This window comes from Macaca fascicularis, chromosome 2 (genome assembly GCF_037993035.2).
Source record: "Macaca fascicularis isolate 582-1 chromosome 2, T2T-MFA8v1.1".
Taxonomy (NCBI): Eukaryota; Metazoa; Chordata; class Mammalia; order Primates; family Cercopithecidae; genus Macaca; species Macaca fascicularis.
The window spans coordinates 89534687-89549711 of NC_088376.1; the positions used below are offsets into that span (position 1 = coordinate 89534687).

Genomic DNA, 15025 nt, shown 5'->3' on the forward strand with positions numbered 1-15025 from the left:
ACTTTCTGGTGCTCAATAAATTATTAGTTTTTAATCATTATTAACAGTATCATTTACATAGCAAACTTAGTTTAGACAAATTTACAAAGCATGTGTGTCAGGGTAATGTTACCTATGGCATTCATTATCAACAATCACCTCTTAAATTTGGCAAGGAATTTCATTAGCATAGATTCCATTTCCTTGTGAAGGAGAAGAGCAAAGAATTTGCAATTTAAAGACCTGATTCCATCTTCTTCCTCTGTCATTTACTACTGTTCTGACTTTATCTCTCTTGGTGGCAATTTTCTCAACTAAAGTGGAAAAAATGATATCTGCCTAATGTATTTCACAAAGTTGCTCTAGAAAATAGAATGCCATATGAAAATGGATCTTAGTGCCATAAACAGTTAAGGCAATTATCTTACTCATGAAGGGAGCTAGAGAGTATTCCTGCTTCTTTTATGTATTGCTTGTTTCACTGACACTATCATTCTTTCGGATTTCTATATGTGGCCTTGAACTCAACAAAGGTTTATATTAAAGATCTTCTATGGAAGTCATTGCAAAATTAGACCAGAAGGGAAATCAATGGGCAACTATGGCATTACAAGCTTGAACCACTTTCACAGCCTGCGACACCTGTTGGGTCAATTTCATGCTCCTAGGTGTAACATTCAGGGTCTCCATCACCTGGTTTCTCTTTGTTCTTCAGCCTCATTTTAACCTACTTAGCTTGAAAACTTTTAGACTGTTTCATGCCTTTGAATATTTAATCATGCAGTACCCACTGCCTTGAATGTTTTGCAAACTTTTTTTTTTAACCTGAAAAACCTACTATGATTCTTTCTAGTTCTAGTTCTAGGCATCATCTTCCCCAGGAAGCCTTTCCCTAATCTCCTTAGGAGTTAAGGGCCCCTTCCTTCTACCCCCACAGAATCCTGCACAAAATACTGTCTTACAATCCCTGACATTGTGTTGTATTTTCTGTGTAGGAGTCTGTCTCATCGCCCAGACTCTTGAGTTCCACAAGAGAAGGACATGTTTTATTCATTTTTGTAGATTTAGTACAAAAGAGTGCATTATAATAGGGTGCCTAGTGCATATTAAGAAATCGATAAATATCCATTACTTTCTTTAAAAAATTGAATTGCTTACACTTATAAATCTGTTGAAAGGATCATGGCAAGAAGCAAAGCTCTTAAAAGCCATAAAGAAATTATGAATTTTTCAGGGTTGTTGGAATGTGGTTGCCACTTAACATTCAAACTATTAATAAAATACTAATATGGGTATAAATTGAAAACTCAGGTGTATTTTTCTTTAAATAAATTTGGTGCATGGAAATCTGTGATTATGTTGTTAAAATTGAAAATTAGAAAGTGATTCTTCATTTAATAAAGAAGACTTTGTTTATACAAAATAAGCCATAAGATTAAATGGTGAACTGCTTGTGGACATTAAATTGACCAAAAAAGAGGTTTAAATTTCCATTTACCAGGAATATGTAATATGCACTGAGTTACATATATCTGTATCTTAATAAAATGTGTTGGGCACATCTACAAGATTTTCCTTAAACTGTAGAAGAAGCCTAGAGTATAATATTTAAGAAAGATTACATATTAATCCAATTAAAACTTTCAAATTAGGATTGATTGCCAAGACTACTTGAACTCATGTGGGGAAATTGGAGGAGTGTTTTGACAGAGGAAAAGACAAAACAGAAAATGCCAGAGCCCAAAATAAGTTCCCCAGAAAATTTGGGAGTCATTGCCTTGATTGGATACAGACTGGGAACTTTCCTACTGCTTTGGAATTTGGGCTAACTTTCAAAACTGAGGGCAACTTGTGACAATTGCGTTGTACATTCTGAAGAAAGGTACTTAGACATGTTCCCCATAGGATGTGCTAAGGTGTTGGCCAATCATCAAATATTGTCACTCCAAAGAATGCCTGGGAAGAAAATTGCAGGAAAAGAGAGCACTGTGGCACGGAAGGGTAAGCTGTTATGTGACTTCGTCTTGATCCAAGGGAGGAATTTGAGGGAAAACCCTCTGGAGCAAAGGTGGTGAGGACAGGGAGTTTCACTAGCAGGGAATACTGCCATCTTACAGAGTTCGAGAAATTTCCTCAGAGAGTTTGAAGGGTGCCCTCTAGAGCGGGACTTTGCAAACTTTCTGTGATAAAGGACCAACCTGTTTTAATTTCCAATCCATCATGGACAGGTTTATAGATTTACCAGAACTGAATTTTTAGAAAAATGAAACGAACACGATGTTCAGAGGTTACATACTCTGTATTGTAACATCAAATTGCTATAAAAATTTCTGAACAGTACTCTTAATTCCTGCACTTATTTTGTCATGAACTGGTAACAGACTCTTAAGAATCAACATGAGTGCTCAGACCTCCGATTAAGTACCTCTACCCTACATCAGAACTTCACCTAGAGATCTGGTTAAAATGACAATTCTGGGCGCTACTGCCAGTCTAAGCTCTGTATAACTAAGAGGCTCCTGGGCAATGCCAGTGCTCTGGTTGGGGGCACTCTTTGTTTCCAAGGCTCTAGAGAAGTGCAGGCCAATAGAAATATGATGTGAGCCACACATGTAATTTATTTTTTAGTAGCCTATTTAAAAAACAGTGAAAGGAAACGGGTGATTAATTTTACTAATACATTTTATTTAAGCCAATATATCCAAAATACTATCACGGGGTTGATATAAAAATTAGTAATGAGACATCTTGCTGTGTGTCGTGTGTGTGTGTTTGTTTTGTTTTGTTTTGTTTTATACTAAGGCTTTGAGATCTCAATTTGGACTAGCACATTTCAAGTGTTCAATGGGCACATGTGGTTAACAATTTCAGTGTTTGGCCAGGCAGTGCTTGAGTGCAGGCAGAACAGGGCCTGGTGCCTGACTCTGCAGGAGAAATCACAGGTATGAGGTGGCTGAAGATGCACAGCATGACAGAGTGAGGCCAAAAGGCAGCAGTGCTTGAAGTTTCAGAACATGATAGAGAAGGATGTGTTCATTTTCCTGCAGGGCAGCTAGCACTATGCAAGTTAGTGCAAGTTATTTGAAAGGGCCTCACACCATTTCACACCAAGAGGGGTGCTTGCTGGAATGAAGGAATCCCAAGTACCTTCCGGTACGGGAGTCAAGGGTCTTAAAAAGATTAACGAGAGAGTGTTTTGCATGCATCAGGAAATGTTAAATGTATGAGTCCCTGAAAGGGTCTCCAAAGAATTAACAGAGGTACTTCATGAAAAAGGTTTCTTGGAACGTCTGTCCTGCACAGGGGCATTTGACAATGAAGAAAGACACAAATGCACTTGAGCTGGGGAGGAAAAACATTGATTTCAAGAAGAAATTGAAGTTTTGGTGTCTTATTGGGTTAGAGCTTTTTAGTTCCTGAAAATAAGTTCTATAGTACTTGAAAGTAAGCAAAAAGTTGTGGATCTGCCCAAGAGGTCATTGAGGGGAGAAGAAAACTCTGACAGTAGGTTTGAGAAAGGTCATGGAGGCAGACTGAATTTTTTTTGTCCAACTTGATTTATTAAATTGACCATCATCTGTGTGAGCTCGTGTTGAAAAAAATGACAACACAGATCATTTAAATGCTTTGTCGTTCACATCTCTACTCATCAGCCTGACACTGACAACATTGCCAGGCGTATGAAGCAACCCCTCCAAGAGACATTTCAGATATTAATGTTTTGGTATTGTTAAATCATATTGTTTTTATTTCTATAAATTTATCTTTTTCCCCATGTTAATGGCAGAAAGTTTCAAGTTAAAATCAAGGGTAAACACATTTGCTTAGGACTCTCTCTTCTTCTGAAAGGCCTAAGCCAGGAAGGTGGATACAATTGGAGGAAGCCAAGAGAAATTGGTTAGCCTGCTACTGGCTGCAAAGAATAGAATCTCAGATGCCAAGTATCTAAGATGACAATAATAACTTCTCCCATAGCTAAGACTCATGTTGGGTGAATTTCAGGGCTGGTTGATACTGTGACTCAATGACATTTAGGTTTTTACACAAAATTTTTCTTCACGCTGCTATCTTTTGAGCTAGTTTCCTCTTTAGATTGGTAGCAAGAAGGCTATGCCAGATCTAAACCGTGTACTTATGGGCAATAATACCCAGGAGAAGAAGAAAGAGTCACTCTCAGGCTTCTCTCTCTCTCTTTTTTTTTGAGAAGGAATCTCGCTCTGTCACCCAGGCTGGAGTGCAGTGGCACAATCTCGGCTCACTGCAACCTCCGCCTACTGGGTTCAATCAATTCTCCTGCCTCAGCCTCCCAAGTAGCTGGGACTACAAGTACATGCCGCCACACCCGGCTAATTTTTTGTGTTTTCGTAGAGACGGGGTTTCACCATATTGTCCACCCTGATCTTGAATTCCTGACCCCAAGAGATCCTCCCACCTTGACCTTCCAAAGTGCTGGGATTACAGGCGTGAGCCACTGCGCCTGGCTGCTTCTCTCTTTTTCTCAAATTTTTCTGACAGCCTCTCTCCATGTCTCATTGTCCACAGTTACATTGCATGTCCATTCTTGAATTAACTACTGGCAAGGGAAATAGAGACCAACGAGTAAATCTATATTCCAATGAGGCTACCCCTGGAGTTGAGGTTCATGACTATGAGAAGGAAAGATGGATATCTGGACAAAATTAGGTTCTATTAAAAAAAGAAAGAAGAGGCAATGAACTTCAGGTAAGCACCAATAATATTCACCAAATATCCTATGTAGGTTTCTAATCCAAGTAAAAACATGCTTCCAATGGATAGAGATGTACCACATACTCTATGACAAACGTCTAAGCCAAGCCAGGTAGTCCATGTGAACACAAACCTATTACTGAAACTGTTTCCTGGATAATATCACATTAAATTAAAATTTGGATCATGAAAAGGCTTTTGCAATGACACAATATTTCAGTGGAGGGACTTTGTTAAAAAAAAAAAAAGGGTCTCCCAGATACTCAACTGAGTTAATCTTGCATTGGATGTCCACATTTAGTGTTAGTTGTGTCAGAATTTTGGTTCAGAGTAGGATGTAAGAAGAAAAAATATCTTCCTATAAATGTGATTGTTTTTCTGCCTTTGTTATAAAAGTTATGAATGTTTCAAGATGTAATATCTTTTTAAGCAGTTAAGTCAGATTACTGTAGCTAGACCCTGAGACAGAGACATAGGGGTAGGTGAAAATTATGGTAATTTGAGATCTGGACCACTTTCAAAGCATTTTCAGGGGATGAAAATGACTTTTGACCTGTAAAAATGAGACATGTTTCATTTTTTTTTCCTGAAACCCTTTTTTCTTTTTCTGTTTTGTTGATGGTAGGGGAAATGACTATATTGCATACCTGTTATGCACACAAACTTAGAAGGGTTTATTGCAGCTCCATGGCTGCAAATAGCAATGAAAATTGTGAATAAAGATAAAATCTTTATTCAAACCTAAAACAATTTTAGAAGATTATTCAAACTTGTGGGTTTTTAAATGTATTTTTCCAGCATGAATTTGTTTCCATTTTTCTTGGAGTCATAGTGTACGGTTCTTGCTTTTCCAGTATACTACCCGAGCATAATAGTATGGTTAGAAGTTTCATTCTAACAGATCTATTATTCTACATAGTGATAGCAATGGTTAATGCCAGACTAGTCTCCACACAAATAGTACTTGAGGAAAATTTTCTCTTCTTTCATTGGTAGTTTATATTAATATTTCTCACCTTGAATGCCAAATTTAGAAAAAAAGAGAACCCTCAGAAGAAAGACACTATTTTATCCCTTTTCATAGGATACATATTTTGCTCCGTAGTTTTTCTTGGTCAAATGTTTTTCTTTTAAGTTCTCTTCTCCATCTTTCTTTCTTGTTTACTCCAGGAATGCAAACTTGACCTCGACTTTAAGGTCAAAGCATTTTCAGACTGTGCAGTCAGCAGAGAATTGAAAAAAAAAAAAATCAATGTGAACCATATTAGAGAAGAATAAGGGGAAGAGTGATGCAGAAGTGCTGGGAAGTCATGTAGGAATTGGAAACAGCAAAGATTCTACGGAAAGTAAGAATGTCCTGCACTGAGGTGTTTATGATTCCTTTTGCTTTTACTTCCCTTTTCTTACATAGGGGTAGGTGAAAATTATGGTAATTTGAGATCTGGACCACTTTCAAAGCATTTTCAGGGGATGAAAATGACTTTTGACCTGTAAAAATGAGACATGTTTCATTTTTTTTTCCTGAAACCCTTTTTTCTTTTTCTGTTTTGTTGATGGTAGGGGAAATGACTATATTGCATACCTGTTATGCACACAAACTTAGAAGGGTTTATTGCAGCTCCATGGCTGCAAATAGCAATGAAAATTGTGAGACCTTTTATGTCAGCGTTGGAAATAAACTTCATTTTAAATGAGAACACCTTTGATTTTATAAAGAGACTTATCCAATGTAAAAGCTGGAAAGTTAAAAAGAATCCTAGTGGAAATGTTGATTCTAAAATTCTAGTTTCTAGCCACAGACCTTGAAAAGAAGAAAGAAAGCTGGAAAGATGAAAGAAAGAAAGAAAGAAGAGGCCAGGCGTGTTGGCTCACGCCTGTAATCCCAGCACTTTGGGAGGCCAAGGTGGGCAGATCACGAGGTCCATAGATTGACAATTGAGACCATCCTGGCTAACACGGTGAAACCCATCTCTACTAAAAATACAAAAAAATAAATAAATAAATAAATAAAAAATAAAAAATCAGCTGGGCGTGGTGGCGGGCGCCTGTAGTCCCAGCGACTTGGGAGGCTGAGGCAGGAGAATGGCGTGAACCCGGGGGCAGAGCTTGCAGTGAACCGAGATTGTGCCACTGCACTCCAGCCTGGGTGACAGAGCAAGACTCGGTCTCAAGAAAAAAAAGAAAAGAAGAAAAGATCAATTGTCATTTATGACAAGGATTATCATCTCTTTCCTTATTTATCACTGGAATCAAGAACAAACTAGGTATAGAAAAAATCCCATTACTTTGTGAAGCTTAATATTTACTGTAACTTACTGATCTAGAGAATGATCAGAGAAAATTTTAATTTTTATATATGTATACATATTCTGTATGTATATGTAAATGTGAAAAGACAAACAGGTTCTTAATCATCTTTCCATATGGCTGATTTAAAGTAATTATAAAGCCAAAACACTATACTGAGTTATCTGGAAAATATGAAATGTTCTCTCAAAAACAGATTAATATTAACTATATGGCACATTTTCTAAAAATCTAACCAATCTTAACATTTGCACTGGGGATAGAGAGAACTGTCTTATTACAGATTTCTAGACATATATATTATAGATGATTATGTTTGGAATAAAGGATTTGTTAGGTAACATTCTTTCACTGTTTGTTACTTTTGCACTGACCTCACATACTTAAATTTTATAACAGCACAACAAGAATGTGCTGAGAACAGAGCTTGGCGTAAGCTCATTGATAACCATGAGTGTGAATTACTGGCAGAAATAGGTATTGATGATTTAGTCCATATCACAGTGGAAAGGGAGGAAAATTGAAAAGCTTTTTTTCTACTTCTTTAGAAACGTTTGCAATCATTCCTTGGAAAAGGAAAATCTATATCGGGGCTGAGTAGGGGAAGATACAGGTTGAGTCATTACTTTGATCAGTACAGTAAGTTCGAAGATTGTTTCTACTACGACATCTCATCTGAAATTTGACAGATTCCCTTAAAGGGCCAAAAAAAAAAAAAAAAAAAAAAAAGATAGTGATTTCTAAGCTGAATCAAACATGTGCACTTTACTTCATGGAAAATCAGTAGGGAAACAAGAAAGATTCTCTCTGCTAACATTGATTTTTCTTATATTTATTTTTTCAGTCAGAACACTCCAGGCAAAAATTCACTTGGCTTCAACTAATTTGCAAATGCCATCATTCACTGCTGTTTTGCTACCCATTTCTCAAATCTCAATTAAATGTGATGACAGTTTACTTGCCAGAAACACACAGAAAGGTTCTTTTCCAACCAGAGGTCTTCACTCATTTCCTGCTTGTGGACTTGGCAAGTGGGGTCAAAACATCCATTACTGAGGCTGAGTCTTAATTTAGAAGGTTATCACCAGAGTCAGCAAAATAATTATAAAAATACTTTCCAAATGCAAACTGCAACAGACCATGCACAGTAACAGCTGAGAACAATATATACATCATAAAGCCTGTATACAATGGAATTTTAAAAGAGTGAATGTTTGGTTTCTACTTGTTGAAAGCTTGTATAACCTTCTGGGGCACCCCTAGGATGGACTCGAAATTGTCTTCTCTCTGTAACTATTTTTTACATTAAAATCTAAAATAACAACAAAAATTACTCTACAAGTCTTGATGTTCTGGCTCACACACCAAATTCCCTATAAAACTAAAAGTGAATGGTGAGGTGAGACAAAATTTTGGCTTAAAGAAACACCAGTTGAGAAAGGAAAGAAAGTACTGTTCACTTTTCCCTTATTTCTTCCACTTAAATAAGTTTCCTTATACTATTTATATAGTATTACTTTAAATGTATGGGATCTTTAGAAATCATAGAATGTTAAAAATATCAATATGTGTAAATGGGTACTCACTTCACATAATAGGTACTCAATAAATATTACCTACAAAAGATAAAAACAAACCATAAGACATCTTTGTAGAGATCATTTGGTCAACTCTCCTTCTTTCTTTTTTTTTTTTTTTTCTTTTTGAGATGGAATTTCACTCTTGTTGCCCAGGCTGGAGTGCAATGGCATAATCTCGGCTCACTGCAATCTCTGCCTCCCGGGTTCAAGTGATTCTCCTGCCTCAGCCTCCTGAGTAGCTGGGATTACAGGCATACGCCACCATGCCCGGCTAATTTTGTATTTTTAGTAGAGACAGGGTTTCTCCATGTTGGTGAGGCTGGTCTCAATCTCCCAACCTCAGGTGATCGGCCCCCCTCGGCCTCCCTAAGTGCTGGGATTATATGTGTGAGTCACCGCACCTGACCAACCCTCCTTCTCTTTATAGCTGAAGAACTGAGGGCTAAGTGGTTGAAAGACTTGCACAGCTCCTACACTGGCCTGCTGAAAGCCAGGGCTGCAATGCATTTCTTCTCACAGGTTCAGAGACTCCTCTACCTCATCACTGTTACAGAACCTCTTTGGGCCTCAGTTCATCATTTGATAACAAGAGTAACTCTACCTGCGCAGGGGTTATCCATTAAAGGCAATAGAGGTTGCAAGAATTCCTTTAAAATTTTAATTTACAGTATAGCACCTTGCAGGTAGCAGGCACTCTATAAATCTCTGAGGAATGGAATTTGCTGAAGAACAGTGGCAAAGGCTGGCTCTGATTCATTCCCCAAAGCTCATGGTGCTTGTCCAAACTGTTTAATCAGGCTTATGCAACCAACTCTTCTGACTTTATTACAGGGTAGGTGCCATCACATGTGCGATGGGAGGAGGAGCAGGTGGCTTCGGCCTGATCAGGGAGCACTGGAATGGGGAAAACATTTTCTACTGTTCAGAAACTAAAAGGACTCTACTCGACCCCAGTGTAAGCCTTTCACTACAGTAGTTGGGAGCCAAGCTTCCTCTTCCAACCTATCTGTCCTGGCGATCTTCATTTTCTCTGCTTTTTTCCTAAGACAGAAATATCAGCTAGAAGGCATTTCCCTCACTGGAGGGGACAGGAAAAAATGCCAAAAGCCCACTTCATACTGAAAAGTCTTACACTTCTAAGTCCTTGTTACTGCTGGCTGGAGAATGGGTTGCTGCATTTTTTTTTTGTTTTGTTTTTTTTTTTGTTTTTTTTTTTCCAGAAAAGCTGCCATGGCTTTTCTTTATTCAATAAGTACATGACTGCATTTGGTTAATTGTGTTTACTCATTCGGGTGAAATGAGATTTTAAAAAGAAAATGACTCAGGGAGTGTTTTTAAAGAGCACAGAGTGAGGAGAGGAGGTGGGGAGAGCTGCTGCCAGTCCTGTCCTGTTCTCTTCCTTTTGTCATCCTTCCCCCTCTGTATCTCTCTCCATCTTTTCCTGCAAGGAATCACTATGCTCCTGGCAGGACATCCCTGGCACCCGTCGGGGGAGAGAAGGAGGACGAGAAATAGGAGAAGGAGAAGAGAAGAAAAAACAAAGGAGAAGAAACAAACATCACAATTCGCGTTGGAGAGTGATCTGTGCTGGGAGGAGTTCGTCTCTGTACTTCCCCGTTGGAATGACAGCCTCGAATTTACCCCAACTAGCACCCCATGAGCTGTAGGATCGAGGTCGGATCTCTTGGCCTCTCAGTCTCAGTTTCCTCAGCTATTAGATGGGGATAATACCTGTACTGTTTTTGCCAGGGTGGTTGTAAGAAAGAAATGAGAAGCTTATGAAACCATAAAGCATGATGCCAGTAAAAAATATACAGTGATTTATATCTTAAAAAGATTTATTAAGCCTGGCACGGTGGCTCACACCTGTAATCCCAGCACTTTGGGAGGCCGAGGCAGGGAGATCACGAGGTCAGGAGATCGAGACCATCCTGGCTAACATGGTGAAACCCTATCTCTACTAAAAATACAAAAAAATTAGCCAGGCGTGGGTCACGGGCCTGTAGTCACAGCTACTCAGGAGGCTGAGGCAGGAGAATTGCTTGAACCTGGGAGATGGAGTTTGCAGTGAGCCAAGATTGTGCCACTGCACTCCAGCCTGGGCGATAGAGTGAGACTCCATCTCAAAAAAAAAATTATTAATGTTTATTATTTGTTTTAGAGACAGAGTCTCGCTCTGTTGCCCAGGCTGGAGTGCAGTATGATCATAACTCACAGCAATCTCAAACTCCTGGGCTCCAGCAATCTTCCTACTTCAGCCTCCTGAGGAGCTGGGACTATAGGCACGTGCCACCACACCAAGCTATTTTTTTTTTTTTTTTTTTTGGTAGAGATGGGGGCTCACTATGTTGTCCAGGCTGGTCTTGAGCTCCTGGCCTCAACTGATCCCTCTACCTTTACTCTCAAAGCACTGGGATTATAGGCATGAGCCACCATACCTGGCCTAAAAATATATAGTAATTTATATATTTTTTTCTATTTTCTCTTACAGAATAATTTATAAATTGAATGTATTTAGCTTTCCCCAGCATATGGGCTCAGGTGATTTCACATTTAGAGTTAAGCCTGAGTTTTGCAGTGGATAAACGAACATTTTGTCGGCTGTAGGCTCAGCTCATTCACACAGGCATGTCAATCCCCGCAAAGTTCATCCTTGATGTTTCTGTGGGCCCCTAGTGGTAACTTTATGTGCCTTCACAGATCCAGTTGAGGGCTCTCCTCACCAGTGCCCTTGCTGCTTCCCCAGCCTCCACCCTGCTGGAGAGCAAATCTGACCTCACAGCTTGGCTCCAAAGCACTTAGTGCTCATGGCTCACAAGCTGGCAGTCCTTTGGGAAGTGAGAAGGAAGGCCTTCCTGGCTGTGCGGTCACACCCGGTTAAGTGGACCCCTCGGTGGTGCTGGGGAGCACGGTGTAGCTCATGATACAGCACTCATGGGGCAGAGGTATCAAGGCAGCACCAGGACCAGCTGGTGTTCCTGACCCCTCTTCCTCCTCCTGCTCGGCCTTACGGTTGAGGCTGGCTTGTCAGGCCTCTCTCCTTCCTCTCTAGAACATTTTCTCACATTTTCTCTCAGAGATTCAGCCACATTCTCCTGGCACCTTGGCTGCTTTCTCTCCATGCCATTCCCAGTCCCCTGTTCATTTCTGCATAGATCTAATCCTCAAATGGGAATATATCTTGCAATGTTTTAGAAGATTCCTCATCTACCATGTAAATCACTAGATGAACAGAAACACCATACTGGACAGCAGGTTCTTCTAAAGCCAAAGCCAGATATTTCTGAATTTCCATTCCAGGCTGTTTGGGACTCTCTCCCCTCACCTCATTCACACTTTTTACAGTGAAACCTGTGAATGGCATCACAATTGGCCCTTTACAGTAAAACAGAAGAAGAGAAATCTTTTAAATAATCTCCCAGAGAAATATATTATGTCTTTTATTTTTCCGGTACCTCTTATACCTGGGAGTCACTATATATTTAAGGTGATGGAAATTTAAAATAGGAAATATGAGAAAGCTTAATATCTTTTTATGTCACTGAAGAAATAACAAAAGTTAAATCTCTAGCTAATGAATTATGAAGTAGCTGGTTCCTTATGAAATAGGATCCATAGGATTTAAAATAAATTTTTGTGGTTGGCAGAACTTTTATTTTTATGTGTCTCCTGGCATATGACTTCAGCAAGACGTAAACCCTTCTTTCCATTTCTCTTAAAACTCTAAGTAGTTCATTCACTTTATCATATCTGTATTGTTCAATGTTAGCCCTATATTAGATGGTAAACAGAGTCTTTATCCATTAGAAACTTAAAGTCTACAGCCATAGAGGAATTTATGAAACCAGTCACTCATCCAGCATATATTTATTGAGTGTTTATTACGTGCTAGATGTTGGAGTGACAAAAAAATGAACAAGATGTAGATCTGGCCTTCAAGGGTAGCTGGTGATTTTCCACAAAACTCTCTGTTATTGTATCTTAACATCCAGGAGTCAGCCAGGAGTTACACTGATCATAAATCGATAACCTCATTTCAAAGCTCAAACACAGAGATGGCAAATAAAGCCCTGGGCAGTACTGACTGGAGCAACAGATGACTCATAATAGCAGGAGGCAATGAATAATTTTGCCACTGAGAGTGAAAGAAAATTCCCCCTTTGCACAATGCCTTTCACTTAAATAGCATTTGGATTTCTTAAAATCCACAAAGTTTATATTAAAGCATCATCCATGAATGCTTTGGCTAGGAGCGGTAAGTGCTGGGAAATGTCATCTTAAGAAGAACAGTGGGATTTGTGGGGGCAATTGTCTTTTATTTGCAACGGCATAACTGATCATCTGTTCACCATTTACCTCTTATTACTTGCAGTAGTTCTTGAACAATGCTGGAAGCTAAGATTGCAATGTTAAGGACTCGGAAGAGACAGCATAGTTGAGGCAGTGTAGCAAAGTGTTTAGGAGCACAACTCTGGAGCCAGCCAGCCTTGGTTTCAATACTTGTTCTGTCATTTACTTGTGGTATGATCTTGGGAAAGTTACCAAATGCCTGAGTTCCTCAGTTTACTTATCTCTAATATGGGATGAAAATGACAGTGTCATCTCTTACAGTTGTTGTTAGGATTCAATGGTGATAAGTTCTCAGTATGATGCTGGCCCATAGTAAGTGCTGTATGTGTTGATCATATTATTGTATATCCCAGCTCTTAAAATACAAAGGTTGTCTTGAAGACAATTATTCATCTTCTCATTCTTTTTTCCCCACTAGCCTCTAGCTAAGTTGGAAGTGTGTAGTAATAAGGCCAGATGACTAAATGGAAAGCAAAAGTTACCTTTTAAGCATAAGCAAAATTATGAACAATCTATAGAGTAATTAAAGTTGTGATTCAGTAATAACAATTTAAATAAATTTATCAATAGCAAATGTAAAAATGATTTTAATCAAGAATTAGTTTTAATCAAGAAAATTTCAGATTTTATTTTATTATTCATTTATATTTTATATCTATGAATCTGTTTATTTATGTTCGTGAGGACCTGTTTGGTCTGAAGGTAATTTAAGACAGCTTACAAAGATGCATATTATATATAGTAAAATGATATTAAATTTAAATTAATCGGAAAAGTTAGATAAATGGAAAACAAAGGTAGAAAAGAAGGAGATGGTGTTTTGAATGTGAAATTGTATCTTGAATCCCCCACACTTGCTACAGGTGGTAATGAGAGTGGTAATATAATTCACGAAGATGATTGTGTAAAACAAACTGGTTGCTTAGGCAGAGGACATTCATTATTGACATGGTGATAAGAGTAATTTCTGCCATATTGCTCAGTTTTAGTATTCACCAGAATATTAAGCATTAAACTTGAATATTAAACCAGACTTGGAATATGGTCTTTAATAAATTCATGCAGTAACTGTTTATTGAAACAGTTTCTGACCCACAGAAATTATTGTGTTGGGTGCTACAGAGAAGAAAGACATGTCTCAAACTATCCCTGCTCTCAAATAATACGCATTAAAGAAAGAATATAAGTAATACATTAATAAACTACATTCATCAGGAGGCTGAAGCCAGAGAATCACTTGAGGCTAGCAGTTCAAGACCAGTCTGGGCAATATAGTGAGACCCTCTCTCTAACAACAGCAACAACAGAAATTAGCTGGGCATGGTGGTGCACAGCTGCAGTCCTAGTTTCCTGGGAGGCTGAGGCAGGAGGACTGCTTGAGTTCAGGAGTTTGAGGCTTCAGTGGCCTATGATCTGTCACTCCAGCCTGGGTGACAGAGAGAGACACTATCTTTAAAAAAATAAATACAGACCAGGTGCAGTGGCTCGTGCCTGTAATCCTAACACTTTGGGAGGCTGAGGTGGGTGGATCACTTGTGGTCAGGAGTTTGAGACCATCCTGGCCAGCATGGTGGAACTCTGTCTCTTCTAAACATACAAAATTTAGCTGGGCATTGTGGCATACGCCTGTAATCCCAGCTACTTGGGAGGCTGAGGCAGGAGAATGGCTTGAACATGGGAGGCGGAGGTTGCAGTGAGCCAAGATCATGCCACTTCACTCCAGCCTGGGCACCAGTAAGTGAGACTCTGTCTTAAAACAAACAAACAAACAAATAAACAAACAAACAAAGTTCAAAGTAGATAGTAACGATGAGAGGTACACGTGTGGTGTTAAAAGAAGCAATTTATATCTTAGCACAATCTGTGGACCACCCCACAAGAAGATATTGTAACAAGTAAAACCTTTATACTTTCTAATACATTAACTCTTTTAATTTCTTAATGGTGGCTTTTAAATACTTAATGATTCTTTAATGTGGATTTCAAAAGCGAGACAGTGCAGTATCCATGCATAGCCACCCAGGACTACTAAAGGTCACAGTGGAGAAGACTTGTCAAAATATTATAATCCTATGGATAAT

The 15025-nt window shown here is 38.8% G+C and overlaps 1 long non-coding RNA gene across 1 annotated transcript in view; it reads left to right on the forward strand.

Moving 5' to 3' along the window:
- Positions 1–1857: 1857 nt before the first annotated feature.
- LOC107128889 (uncharacterized) overlaps positions 1858–15025 on the forward strand; it is an 87778-nt gene continuing 74610 nt past the window's right edge. The window contains exon 1 of the long non-coding RNA XR_001488663.3: positions 1858–1980. This is a non-coding gene — a long non-coding RNA (uncharacterized lncRNA). The remainder of the gene's footprint in view (positions 1981–15025) is intronic.